Source organism: Halyomorpha halys, unplaced genomic scaffold, assembly GCF_000696795.3.
Source record: "Halyomorpha halys isolate HHAL.00 unplaced genomic scaffold, Hhal_1.1 Scaffold146.1, whole genome shotgun sequence".
NCBI classification, from domain to species: Eukaryota; Metazoa; Arthropoda; class Insecta; order Hemiptera; family Pentatomidae; genus Halyomorpha; species Halyomorpha halys.
Window position 1 is genome coordinate 712902 of NW_027110622.1, and position 15652 is coordinate 728553.

Below are 15652 nucleotides of genomic sequence, written 5' to 3' on the forward strand. Positions count from 1 at the left end.
AAATTTTTGATTTATTTAATAAATAATTACCTTGTCTCAAGAAATTGAAATAATATTTATTTATTGAATCTATGATGTATATTTATTTATGTCCATCAAATTTTTCAAGTTATTGTTAAAATTAATAAAAATTTTATTTGTAGATTTTTTTTTGATCTAACTTAAAAATATACCTGAAGCAATGGCTGTTCAGTTCTCATTGTAATTTCAGCTTAACCAGTGTTGAGGCATGAAAGGAAAATTTTTTTTTATAAATGTACATTTATATATACGAACAATTAATATTATATATACCAGCGGTGGCCAACTTTTCTGTATATAAGATCTTCTTTCTATCTTATAAGCATGTCGCGTTTAAATCGTTCTTAAGTTAAAATGTTTGCTAATACTGGTCAGATTTATATTATATTAGTTTTATATCCTAGCTTATGGTTACTTTCCTTATTATAGTAGACTTTACTAATTTATAAGGGATCTAATTCTTAGCATTTCTTCTATTGGGACTTTTTCAATTTCTTATCAAATTTGAAGATACAAAAAAATATTAATAATGCATATGAAATCTATTTTTCGTTAAAATATTTCCTGAGAATACTGCTTCAACTACGTAAAATTATGGTTTAGAACAGTTAATAGGAAGTTAAAACACAATGTTATTGAACTGGCATCAGATGTCTGAAGTCCTTTGCACAATAGTCGATGCTCTATATTATGTTACAAACAAGACCTCAACATCCATTTTGTTCTTGATCTCATACCATACAAATTCTTAAACTTCCATCAAAACCTTACTCATTATCCTGAACCTTGTGCAATTCCTATCCATCTACATTTATTCTTACAATCCTCCTCTGAGGTAGTACCTGTTGTAAACAGACTATTGGAATTCTAGCTATAGCTAGTTTCTTTACTTATATCCTGAGTGCCTGTGATTCTAATGGGCTCCATTGGCTCTCAATGAGACGGTTGGAAGAGAAGTATTGGTTTCCTGGAGTCCTATCATGCCATCCACATGTGGGTGATAGGGGTTGTTTCAGGATATCCTAAGCAGTAAGTAAATATTGTGTATAGGTATGATTGTGTTCAACATTTAATTTACTTCACTTTTCTTATTATTATTTAGCCCATTAATCCATGTGTACTTATCTATTTTATTGTATTATTATTATGGTCGGTTGTTCTGGCTATTGCAGGTTGAGTATTCGGACCTAGAAGTCCAACCACCTTCATATTTTTGTCGATTTATTTATTTATTATTTTTTTTTTTTTCAAATATTTAAAAATGTTCTCACTATGCGTGCAGTGTCTAAGAGAACTGACTGTTGAGCCTCTCTTAGCACGTCTATAGGCACCCCAAACCATTCATGCCTGCCACTGATTCGTTGATATTAAAACTAGTTAAATTTACTACTAGTCAATAATGTTTATCTTTGTAGGAGTAGTAGTTTTTATGATATTCACATGTGAATATGAATTTGGCAAATGAAAATTTGTCCGAACAACTTTAAATCAATTTATTTTATCAAATTTCATGTAAAATAATACTCCTACGAAGATAAACATCATAAACTATATTAGAGCTCATTAAACTAACTTTAATTTGAGTGCTAATAGACATCTGTACGTCAAATGGTTTTTGAGATATAAATTTTTCAAAATATATTCACTAACTATTGATCTTTCAGTACGTTCCATACAACATATTTATGAAATGTTGCTTTTTAGAAAGCTATATCTCGAAAACTATTTAACATAAACAGCTCTTTTAGAGATAATATTTCAGCAAATTTACTCTTCTTTAAATAATGTTCTCTTAGATTTTCTAGTGTTGTTGTAGTTTTTAAGATATAGAGCTCCGAATTAAAAATTAGTTTTTTTTATCCCTTTGAAACGCCCACCATTTTTTATTCCCTTATTATTTAAAAATTGGGGTGAGATAACTGCCTTTTTTCTCTTCTTAGGCTCTTGTACTATAAGAACTCGGGCATCCACAACAGACAACCAATTTACCCGGTCTCTTGCTTTCTACTGCCATCAGCCAACCTTCAAGAATATGAGTATATGAGTTCAAGGAGATGAGTATAAACAAGAATATTTGTCTTTTAAAAATTACCACGAAAGGATCAAAGTGTACAGTAAAAAGTGAATTTGACATCTTGGAAGAGTTCAGTTTGGGTACAGGAGTGGTTAGTTAATGGCTTTAACTGCCGTTAGGAACTCGTGAATCCAGTTCTGTGGAAATCTATCTAAAAATCATGTCAAAATCCTCGGTAAGGCGAGCTCGGCATCATAGATTTTAGATGATGCTAAAGGGAGCTTTCCTTTCAATGGAAGCGATAGCCTTTGTCCTTACTACCAATGTAGGAAACATTAATTAAATGGAAATAGAAAGAAGAGGAAATAAAAAACAAGAAACTATTCGAAGCTAATTTAGATTCGAAAGCGTTGATAACTTTATTTACTTGGAGATAAAAATTAAAATGAAATACGACGAAGGGAAACCAATATTGCCCGTAGATGAATAACCAATACAGTGTTCCATAAAATACTTATTCGACTAGTATACTTAATGTATTATATATTTGACAAAATTCTGCAGAGGAACCGAAGAATAGAGGAGACTCAGTAACCGGGAAATTCTATCTTCAATAACCTGGATCTTGTCAAGGAAGGCAAACTATGATAGGCAGAGCTGGTGGGAGGAATAGAGGACGTTTTGATACCTAAGAAGTTCTTTATCAAAGAAGTTCATGGAACAAGAAGATTGTGGAGAACGAACGTGAAGGGGATAGAGGCTATTGCTGGATATGGAAGAGACTCATTATAGCAGATTTTTTTTCTTCTAAGCCCCATGAGTCTATAGAGTTTGATATATAGGGGGTATGTAATTAGTAATTTAATGTAATGTAGTGGGTGATGTCTCTTATACTGCATATCAAATGCATTGTAAGACTGGAATGAGAAAAGGAATCCGCCTGAAAATTGGAAAATGAATTGAATCTGTTGCCTGATGGGCTCACCAGATTTCGTAATGTCTATACTCAGTAAGTTAGTAAACCTCAGGCGAGTCTGAATCTGTGTGCCATCTGTGGTCGTCCTGGTGCCAATGTCCTGAATAATGAACTCATACTATTCTAGAGGCTGTCAAATTGATATGCCTCCTCGATATAGATTCTGTCTAAATTAGTAGTTCGAGTGTCGTATGTATGTGGTCCGTCTTTACACTTTGAAGTAAACTATGTCAGTCTTCTTGGTATTGACTGTAATATTCAGCCATTCCAGTATCTTAGCTGTACGGAAACAGCCTACTGTAGAGCAGCCTCTGCATTCATTGAACTACTGTAGATGGCTATATCGTTGGTATAAGCCGTAATAGTAACCTTGTCATACTTGGCTCCAAAAGTCCTTGTCATAAAAGGACTTTATTGATATTAATTAATCGATTTTTTTTTTCAAAACCCCTATTTGAAATAAAGTTATGTGTTTAACAGTGTCTGAGTAGTGGGGTTTTGTTTTATTAATTGATTGTTTTTTCTTACCTCCTGGAACAAAGAAATAAGCATTTACAAATATATACAACAGAAAAATGATATGTACATAAACCGGCTATTTGATTATCTTGTTTTGCCGGAATGGCATTATAAGAATGACTACAGGGTCCGCTGAAAGCGGTGTCAACAATGATGGCATATGTTTGCCTGGATGGTCACTAGAAATAGGGAAGGGCTATTCCTGTTGTGGTGGTGTTGAAGTGATGACTTCAGGCTGCAGAGCCAGAAGTCCCTCCCAAGGCGAGGACGTCGACCAGGGGGACAGTGCTTTGCCACCTCCCAGGTCTTGGTGGAGGGGTGATCTCACGGAATAGAGGGTTGATACAAGCTTTCAGCCCATCAAAGAATTTGATGTGCCTACGGCCTATGAATTCTGGCACAGACGGGAGTTGGAGCTCCTCACATATTACTGTGTTCCTGGCCCGCTGGAGTGAAGTTCCTCTGACTAATCGCCTCAGGAGACAGTTCTGGAAACACTGCAGTTTGGAGATCGTATTCTTGTAGAGCTGTCGCATGAGTCGTGCACCATGGATCAGCGTCGGACGTATGATGGGCTTGTATATCTTGAGTTTCAGGCGTAGCGCGATCTGTTGTGAAGTAGAAGCAAGTGGTAGAGCCTATGCGAAGTCTGCCGGGCCAGCTTTAGTCTCTTCCTGGCCTGGCTGGAGAAGGTGAGGTACCTGTCGAGAGTCTCGCCCAGGTAGAGGATGTTGTCGGAGATGTTCCGAACCTCGCCATCCACGACGAACCGCTGGGGTAGCCTGCTCTTCTTGCCCTTCTGGAAAGACATTATGATGGCATCCGTCTTAGCTGGGTTAACTCTGATGCCATCCTTCTTGACAGCAGTTACAATGGTGGTAGAAGCGGCTTGTGCATGGTGTAGGGCCAGTTCAGCTCTCATTATTATCAATATTAATTGATTTATTACGTTGCTTTCTTTAATTAAACTAGAGGTAACTATAGAAAAAATAGAGGCATAAATTAAGTCAATAGTATTGATAGATTAAATATATTAAACAATGACAACCCTTTTAGAAATCTAAATTTTAAACTCTAAAAAGAGCAAAACAACTCATCTTTCGGTTTTGAGCTGGACTGTTAACAGACACTCAGACCATTTCGCGAGACTAAGGCAAAATGGTTTGTGTACCTGTGATCAGCCAGTTCAAAAACGAATAGTCATCATTTTAGCCTACCCTGGTCTTTTTTTTTTTTTCTTTTTCTTTTTCGAAAATCACTAAAACAGGTATAAATTCTACATAACATACAGTTTAACATTTTATGAATCATCATTCTGTACTATCTAGAACTGCCATCTGTATTTTCGTATATTACAAAATACTTACTGAATGAATGAGTGAATAATCCAATCTTAAGAATCCACTAGCTGTAAAAACTGCTTCCCTGTTCATCGCTATGTGAAGTTTTAGCTTTGACTGTAAAAAATAATAATAAACCATTGCTTTTAAATTTTAAATAGAATTACAAAATAAATCATAGAAAATACATAACATATTGAAGAGATACGTAATTTATTTACTTTTAAATTATTTTATTCAACATAAATCAATTAGATGCATAAGTAATAAACGTACTTACATTATTTGAAATAGTATTTGTTTTATCCTCAATCATAAATTGGTACAAAAGTATGTTAAATTTTTCGGCCTGCAAACAATTGAGAATTAAAGTTTCATTAAAAAATGTAAACAATAATAATTAATCTATGTATGTTTAAATGAATGAACTACCATTGTTCGATGAACAAAAACTATCGAGTGCTAAAGTATCGGACAGAGCTTGCGTTAAAGTTATAGATATTTTTGTGATTTTCGCAAAAAAAAAAAAAAATATATATATATATATACATATGTATATAGACCAGAAAAAAGAAAATTTATGAACAAAAAATTTTTATTTTTCTGCTGCTATAAAAGTTCGTATTTCTTGATCGTGCAGTCTCGGCATTTTTCATTCGAATCATATTTATCTACTTTTCCTTTTTACTCCTTCAGTTAAACATAAAATTCTTTAATATTTTGTATTATTATTGTATATATTATTTTTAACAATGATTACTGTTTATTTAAAAAAAAAAAAAATCAAAATGAAAGATAAAACTGACTCGGACAACCAATTCAAATATAAAATTCCATGGACTTATGGGTAAATTATTCCAAATAAACACGGTGCTGAGGAAAAGCGACGGCCTGATACTGCTTAATGTAGTACTTGACAAAATTATGAGAATTTTCACGTAAAAGATCGAGGCAGGTGCAGTAATAGGATCAAATAGGGACAATGTGAAAGTTAAGTGCCTGGCTTTTGCAGTCGATCAGGCCCTGCTGGCGGAGACAGAGGAGGAAACTATAAAACACCCTGAAAGAAAATGCCGAGAAAACAAGCCTACAGATCTCGTATGAAAAGTCAGAAATTATGACGACGTATGCGAGCTTTAGCAAGGGTGTGAAACACGGATTATGGGCAGGTAAAAGGAACCAAAAAATATAAATACCTTGGAGATATAATCTGTAGCAACAGTTCGGATAAGGCATCCATAGAAGAAAGAATAGCCAAAGTGGAAAGGCTGAACTGAGCCACCAGAAACGTCTACAACAGGAAACATTTGTCCGCTAAAATAAGACACGACAGTACCGTAGATAGGGTAGTGATACTGTATGGTATGGAAACTGTCAGCCTTCCGAGCCTGGGGAAGGTCCTGAAGATTGAGAGGAAAATCTTGAGGAGGATTCGCGGAGCCAAAATAACGCATAAGGGCAATGAGAAACTATATAGGAATTTGGAAGACCTGCAAACAGTCATCAGGACAAGGAAACTGAGATTTCTGACGGGCACATGGTAAGAATGAAAAATGAAAGACTAAATAAAAAAAAGTCTGCAGCTATAAAAGTATAGGGGGATATGTAAAACAAGTGAAAGAGGGACTGGGTAAACTAAAAATCAGGGGTGAAGGCTGCTTGAATAGAGAGCTTTTTGGGAAGAAACTAAAAGAGGTTGGGGTTATTGTGGGAAAGAAGGAGAGACGAGGGGGGAAAAGGACTGAGGAAGAGTGGAAGGAACAGTCCAGAAGGATGAAAGGGTATTGGATTGGAAGGAAGGCAGAAGGTGTGAGGATGAATCGAAAATGATATTCGCAAGGCCCTTGCTACCCATTAAAATGAAAGGTACTTTAAGGAAAGAGACCATTAATGATCTCATGATCAATGACCACAATCCTTAAAGCTAATCTTCGAAAAAAAAAATGTGAAAAATTGTTTCTATAAAGTGGCACTTACCGTCGGTCGATTTAATTCTGTCACATTCCGCCTTCAATATGTAATTACACTTTAGTACAACGTTTCGTTTTTGAGCTAGGAAGTTCAGAAACACACAGGCCATAAAGCATTTTTTGGAATCAGGGGACCTCAAAACATGTATTTCCGTCAAAAACTCAAATTCGAAATTTTTCACGATCACAATACTTTCCTTTACTATATATTGCTATGTACTACCTTGACATCTAATGAGATCGGGATGCCAGTATAATCGCTGAAGGCAATTATCCCAAAATAAGTTAATTAATTAATTATATATCGAGTCCTAAAAAACTATGATTGGATTCTTTTCCAAAGGCTATTAGTGTGTTTACCAGTTTACCAGTTAAATACCTTTATATTTATAAAATTTTATTACCATTAATTATATAATATAATAAGGGGTGGTCTATTGGGTTATATAATAGTATATAAACTACTTAAAGAGAGTAACTATTTATTTACAATTTATAACTATGATAAAGGGATGTCCAGGTCTGGTGGTCCTTCTTACGACTTCGTCTGGTCGAAGTGCATCTTGCTCCGTTCCTGCTGCTCTCTCAAGCCTGGTCCTGTCTCGTCTAAACCTTCCTGTTAACTGTTCCTTTTTCTGATCCAGATTTCCTCTGTCTTTTCTCCCACTTCCCTTTTAGGGCGTTACCTTATTTTTGAATCTCCTTTCTCATTGGCCATCGGTGACCGAACGCTCCCGAGGTAGGCGTCCCCCTCCTTAGGCCCGAGAGTAGATGAAAAACTAACCTGTCATTTTTGTTAGAACACTTAAAGGTTAGCAAATCTAATTTTCCCAGGGGACTCTGGTCATGTGGCAAACTTAACCCAGATGTTTTCATATCCGGGGGCGCGGTAAGTGGTTCGTCGAAAGGCTCCTACCCTAACCAGGTATCGGGGACAGAAACCTCAATAAACGACATATTGTTGTAATAATGGCTAGTCCCTCAAGGTAGTACCCTCGGTGCCATCCTCTACACCCTCTGTACTGCTGACATCCCATCCAATCCTAACACTATCTTCATCACGTATGCCGATGACATGTGTGCTTGCAGTTAATAATCATTAATTGTATCCCAGACCCTCCAATCAGATATCACAGCGCTCGAATAATGGTGTAATTGGAGTATTGAAATAAATCTCATCAAATCACCTTTACCCTTCTTCGTAAATCTACCGACTGCCCTACAATATACTCTAATAATGTTGCTCTTACGCCTGTCGAACAGATCCGCTATCTTAGACTACATCTGGAAAAACTATTAACCTGGAACCCTTACAGAAGACTGCACGTCGATTTCGATTATTACACCACTTTAATATTTAAACGGTCTAAACTTCAAACTCATTATTAAAGACTGATCTACATGACTATAATAAGGCCAATCTGGAAATATGGAGTTGGGTCATTGCTTCCATTATAAGCCCCCTAACCACTCTATCCCACTAGTTTCTAACCTTGCGTCCTCTTCAGGTCCTGACAATCCTCCGAGGTGCCTAAAAAGATGATGGTTACGAGAACTGCTAGTGTAAAACCATCATTAGATAGTTACCAATGGATAGTTTCTCTACACGCCTGTATCATTATAACTGAGATCAAATTTACTGAATGTATTATAATGTATAGTTGTAAATTTGAGCTTGCATGGTCTGTTTTACCACATCTATCTTATTCCCTGGATCTTGCTCCGACAGACTACAATCTTTTATGTTCCATACAAAACGTATCGAATACAAAAACCTTCAATTCGGAAGAGCAAATCAAGCAAGCAGAGAAAGCTGTCGAAAACTTCTTCCAGTCCAAACCAAACACACTAAGAAGTGATTTATAAATTGCCAGGAATATGGGAAAATGTTTTAGATAATAATGGTAAATACATAATAAATTAATATAATTTTGCTGTTTAACGAGAGCAAAATGAATGTCTGATAAAAATCGGAAGTTACTTAGTATGACTTCACCTATTATTATCTTTGAGGTTAGTAAAAAAAAGAACAAACAATTTTTTTGAAGGATAGTTTTTGTGTTGAGAGAAAATTGGATCATTCTAGTTGGTATTATTATTAATATAAACCATTCTCAAACTAACACTTATAAAATATATTAAATTAGTAAGCTAATAATAACTAAATTAATTATTTAAATAGTGATAAGATTGTTTTGTTTTTTTTCCAAAGGAAAAGAAAATTAATAAAATGTCGCTATATTCCACAAGTATAATCATGAAATATATAAAAAAAAGATCTAACTTTGATTGTGGAATTTATATCTTTATATATTTATTGAGTGAAAGATTTTACCTCAGTTGTGATGGCTGAAAACTGATGGCAAATCCGTGTTATTATAATGATAGTAACTGTTATCCATAAACATTTTTCAGTCAGGATAGCACCCTTGTAAGTCAAAGCATCGTCTCTGTAGATGATAGAAACTGCGTAAAGTTCACAGAATGACGAAAAAAGGAATACAGTTAATATTGACTTTACTTGAAGCGAAAGGTATTCGTCGATGTCTACTGAGGAGCTGCATAGGTCGTTGTGGCAGAGGATCAACTTTTCCAGAACTATAGCAGCCTTCTTCCCTTCCATTCGAAAATATTGGAGGAGGTGCTTAGTGATTGCGTTGAACCGACGGTGGAGCAAGGAGTCAATTCTGTCAATATAGTCCTCGATTGAAATTATGAGGACGTAGGGTGTGTAGAGAATGAGGAGTTGGATGCAGCTCAAGAACGTAGGCATTGCGGGGGCTTTGAAGAAGAATGCCACAACTACCAGCGTATACATTAAGATTGTTACCCAGCTCGGTTTGCCTGGAGGAAGAACCTTCCCTAGGGATAGCATTTGCAAATCCACGGCTCTCATCTTTGACAGGGCTATGTTTAAGAGACCCACTCTTCTGTTACTTCTGATCCAAGAGACCACAATACAACAAGGCACTAAGCTAGAATAAGCTAATTTCAGATAGGAATACCAATTGCTGATACTTGTTAGCGATTTCTTCATCGAGTGAAGCGTAAAGGAGAAGATTGCCAAATTTCCACTGATGCTTATTAGGCTTACGATGAGCCATTTTGTTGATACATCTAGTTTGCTATTGGAACAGATCAAGGCAGACATACCAATGATCCGGTGGAACCTAGTGAACTTTTCGACTTCTTTGAAAACATCGTTGTACCTTGCCGTTGACATGGTTAGTACAGCACGGAACCTACTTTACGTATCGACTTTCCTTCATCTTAAGTATTAATATTATAGATTAGAATTGAAAGGGATTTCAATTAAAGTGGTAGTTTAATATAATGTCTAGATAGATAGATTTATAGTGAGGAGACTATTATCCCTTAACTATTACTTCGTATCGATTCATAGTGTTATTAGTCTGTTTTACTACAAAGTAAACCGATTTCATACTTAAAACATACTTGTAAAGAGAAGATCGTGATGCGGTCAGAAAATAAAATAAGTTGAAAAACTTATCTAATAGTGCCAACATTTTGGCCAGAATTTATAGTCTTCATCAGGGCTAAAATAAAGAAAAAGATAACAACTAATGAAAAAAAAATAAATAAAAGAGAAAATATAAATAAATAAATAATTAATGAAAATAAAGTAAAAGAAGTGACAATTAAAACGTATATATAGGTAATTAAATATGTAAGTAAAATAACATAATTAAAGAAATATAAATTTAAAGATATATAATGCAAAGAAACAAAGAAATATGAATATTTTGATTTAATAATAATTTAAAAATTATGGAAAGAAAAGGGAAAAAATATTATAGAAAGAAAATATATGTAACTAATAAAACACGTTAATATAATACTAGAATAAAGAAAGAAAATATAAAGTTAAGTTAGACACAAGAAGTGAATAGAAAACATAATAATAATAAAGGCCTAACGATCCCGAAGGCTCGATGTCGATCGTTCTAATCCCTACAACCTTACACGCCCATCTTATACACCGCAATGCTATAACCTGAATTGTATTTACCGGGTGTAGGTCCCCTAATTCAGTGTTGTGTAGTCTTCTAAATTCTCCCGTTAATTCATCCTTCCTCCGCAGTTCATCTTTTAGTGTAAAAGGCCAGGTCTCACATCCATAAAGAACAGTGGGAAGGATAATAGTTTTGTAAATTCTAATTTTTTTTTTTATTGTTTATTTATTGTAATTTACAACTGTACAAAATAATACAATAGGTAAATATGTAGTATGTTTCATATACACTTGAAAATCTTGGGAAGGAACCACCCACTAGTGGTACTTCAAATTACCCATTGGTGGTACTTCAAACATTAATTTAAACTAGAAGGTCTCGTGGCCATCTTCTTTTCAGACGCCTCGGAGGATTATCAGGGATTGTTAAGGATGAAAGATTAAGAATTAATGGGTTAGGATGGTTAAGGAGTTTGGAATGAAAAGACGCATATCTGTTTTGGGGCAATTCTGTAACGAATGGGAGGTTAAGGTCTTTGTGAATGAGTTTATTTGTGACGTAATATGGAGCATCAAGGATTTTACGTAGGATTTTGGATTGTAACGATTGGATGCGGGAAGAATTTGATGGTTTGGTGGAGCCCCAGAGCTCAATTCCATATGTCCAAATTGGTCTGATTATTGTAGTGTATACTAATTTTTTGTAGTGAATGGGAAGTTTAGAGCGTTTGTCAAGTAAGTGTTGTAGCAATCGGAATCTACGAGCAGTTCCTTGTCGTTTCAGTCTTGTGTGTGGATTCCAAGTAAGTCTCTTGTCAAGATGGAGTCCTAAGTATCGAATCTGTTCAACAGGCGTTAGTGGTGTATCTAGAAAGGATACTGTAGGGCAGGAGGGCAGAGGTTTACGACGGAGAGTAAAGGGGATCCGGTGGGATTTGTCAGGATTTATTTTGATTCTCCAGTTTTTACCCCATTCTTTAATAGATGTTATGTGTGCCTGTAGTGTTTGTGATGCATTAGTTGGGTCGTTGTTTACAGAAAGTATACATGTGTCATCAGCGTATGTTGTTAGCACTGTGTTAGGGTGGGTTGGGATGTCAGCTGTATAAACCGTATAAAGAATGGGACCTAAGATACTACCTTGAGGAATACCGGCGGACTGAGAAAAGAGAGACGAGTAGGCTAGGTTATGATTCACTTTAAAGGTTCTATCAGTGAGGTAGGAGCGGATTATAAGGAAATATGAATTTTAATTTTTAAAAATAAATAATTTAAATTCTATCCATTATAGTCCCAAAATCTTTTATTTCTCTTATAAGTCCGACCTTTCGGCCAATCCGGCCATCTTCAGGGACAATCTACTACAAAACAGCTTTTATTATATGTATGATCCTACAAACATTTCAAAATACTTAACATTATTATTTATAATTTACCTCACCTTAATACAACTTTGAAATTATATAATTTTTAAGTATTTAATTTTCAAATTTTTCAATAGAAGGCGCGAGCTGAGCAGTTTCTAAATTGAAAAATAACAAGCATTTCCCGCCTGCAACCTAGCTTTCATTTCCTTATCAATTTCGTTTTTCTAGTTACCGTAGAACCTGAATACTTAAACCTATCCACCTGTTCAAACGTATTTCCTCCTATATCTACATCACCGAAATTGCTCGCGTTTCTACTGCTAACCATGTGTTTTGTTTTGTCTGAATAGAAAACATAACAATAATAAAATGTGGCGAACATAACTAATAACGTAGGTAAGGAAAAAATTAGAAAAGAATAGAGAAGGAGAAGGGGGTAAAAGAAAGATAAAAAAAATCTACTATTAGGACATAAGAGATCCAAGTGAGCTCAGTAGCGCATGCGGTAAAAATCTGAGTTAAAAACATATTAATGCATTTAAATTATTCTCTTAGAACCTTGTAAATAGTTATGGTTTAGTCTCTATATCATATCATATAAATTAATTCAAGCTCATGTTACACCACAATTCCACGGAATATCGTAACTTTTAGTAGTACCTCCGCCTCTGGTGCTTGGATAGAATTCCCTTTCCTTTATCCAACATGGATTCCATAATTGTTTGTAGCCAGATCAATCTCTACAAGTATCCTTTCAATGCTATTTATGATTCATTCCGCAGCATCCTAGGATCCTGTGAAGACTATATTATTGGTTAATGTTTAAATTATATCCAAGGGTCTTGGATAGATATTGATTCTACAGTTCACGGCATAAATGGTGGTATAACATTAACCTTGCTAATTGGTACATCAATTTTGGTTGTGCTAGAGTCCAGAGGAGAAGCAGTTACATTTTTCAGATTCGGTGACATCTTCTCTCGCCTCCAATGAACTGAAAATGTGATCATCATAAAATAAGTGACGAACTTAAAGTATTGTTTAAATAGAATAACTTTTACCCAATTGTAGTTTCAAAACAATTTATATTTTTTTATAAGTCCGACGTTCTGGTCCATTCGGCCATCCTCAAGGACAATCTATCACAAACAGCTTTTATTAAACGTATGATTTTTAACAATTTAAAACAAATAACAATATTATTAATAAATTATCATACCTTAAATACAATTTTAAAACCGCATCAATTTTTAAAAAATATTATAGAGGCTATTCTGACAAGGTCATTAATTTCAGTCCACAATTACCCAATGAGACATTAAAAGATTTGTGAATCATACAAATTTATTAATAAGCAATCCTTAACTTATGTCTAATTACCAATTTAGTCAATTCTTCATATAAAATTAAAAATTAAAACTTTTTAATTACAGTTAATTTTCACTGTTATAATTTATCACAACAATATTTGTAACCTTCCCAACACTCAGGTCAGGCATTTAATTTATTTCTTTCAACTATATTTTGGTTAGTTTTCCTATTTCTTTTATTATTAAAATTCATATCAAGGTTAATTATAATTATTAACATTAACTTTATCCCATATTTTTCATTAATCAATTTTAGTTAAAATATCAGCATTGTGTCTGTTTTAAAATTCAGTACATAATTAATATTTTCTGATATGTAAATGGACTCAAGTATTTTTATTTTGTATTTTTTAATTTCTTTATGTAAAATCATAGTATTTTCAAAATCGAATGTATGCTGGTTTTTGGTTGCATGGTGCACTAGTGCTGTTTTATTTGGATCCTTCTTCTTCTTTTTTAAATCATTAACGTATAGATACATTCTATCACCCAACAATTTTCTTGTTTCACCTATATGTATATAGGTATAATATAGTATATAATACATAGAATGTAGGCGTGACATCTTATAAATCAATCCAGATTGATTTTTTGTATCAATTCTGTCAATTTATTGTTGGGTCTATAACTTTAAGAGTATTCATTAACATCATAATCTTTAAAAGATTTCTTATCAGTAATCAGTTATTATTATAGTTTTTTATAATAAAAAAAATATAATTATTAATTACATTATATTTAATGTGATACGAGTGGCAAGAATAGTAATACAATATCATATTCCTGCTTGTTACTTTTTTTGTCCATTGTGTGGTATATCCTTACCTTGCCTTATCATCAACATGTCTAAGAATCTTAATTTACCTGCCTTTTTAGTTCCATTGTAAACTTTAATTTTTCATTATTCATTAATTCTTCCAGCAATTTATTAACATCATTTTTCTTCATTATACAAAAAATATTATCAACGTACTTTAACATAATTTTAACTTCAATTCCTGATTTTGAAAAAAACATCTTTTATAAGATTAATCAGGACTAATCCTGCTAATGATACTGATACATTTCCCACCATTAGAACTATTTTAAGTACAAAGGTGAATTATTTAGAAAGCTTTTTGGAGTTCCAATGGGGGGCAAATTTATCATTATCAAGTACAATTATAATTGGGAAATTAACTCTTCTCTAAATTAACACTAAAATATTGGTTACTTTTATTTTTGAATTTTTGTAAATTTTATCCGAATAACTAATATTAATTGATTTTATCCTTGACGGACGAAATAGTTCATATTGTCCATAGTGGACAAAATCAACTTCATTTTGAATAATAACTATTTTTTAATTAGGGATAAGTGATAAATAATAAAATAACAATAAAACCATCAATTGATTGTATCATATTTTATTTAAACTAATAATGACATTGTATAGACAAAATATTAAAAATAACGGCTATGAAAATATATTTTTTCAAAAACAGGTTTTCATCACCTAACATCGACAGTGAATTTCATTTGAAGGGTCAGAAAAAAGATGCTAAACTCTTAATTTTTTTTTATTTTTATTTAATTGTATAATTGATGATATCATTTGAATTATAATGAAAATATATAATATATAAATATGAGGGATCGATAGTACCAAATATGCAAAACCCGGTTTACGGTATTTACAAAATTAAGCATTTTTGGCGCATATCTCAAAAAGTATAAATTTATTTTCATGATTATTATCGGCCTATTGATTTAACTCTTTCTGAAGAATAAGAAAAAAATATTACTGATCCTATTAAATGAATTTTTATTCATTATTCACTAAAAATTTAAAAAGAAAAAAACATAATGAGGATTTCAGTAGGTCAATTTTTTTTTAGGAAAAAGCAAATCATGTTGGTTTTTAGCGCCCTCTTAAACTCCAAAATACCATTTTTTAAAGACATTAAAACAATTTTCGCCTTGATTTATTTGGAATATTTTTTTTTTTATTCCAGTGATCGTTGTCCACATAATCATTCGTAACTCCCCTGCATTTTATCCAACTCATACTTTATTAAAAATATTGAAAAGCTGAATGCATCCTCTTTTAACTTAAACTAACA

The 15652-nt window shown here is 33.4% G+C and overlaps 1 long non-coding RNA gene across 2 annotated transcripts; it reads right to left on the minus strand.

Moving 5' to 3' along the window:
* Positions 1 to 4897: 4897 nt before the first annotated feature.
* Positions 4898 to 13316, minus strand: LOC106678536 (uncharacterized). Of its 2 annotated transcripts, none has more exons than XR_010843792.1 (4): positions 13242 to 13316; positions 13077 to 13174; positions 5151 to 5219; positions 4898 to 4987 (listed from the first exon to the last, which is right to left on the minus strand). It is a non-coding gene; the product is annotated as an uncharacterized lncRNA (long non-coding RNA). The 2 variants fall into 2 exon arrangements; XR_001342785.2 differs by lacking the exons at positions 4898 to 4987; positions 5151 to 5219 and adding exons at positions 6854 to 6975; positions 12841 to 12974.
* Between the last annotated feature and the right edge of the window lie 2336 nt (positions 13317 to 15652).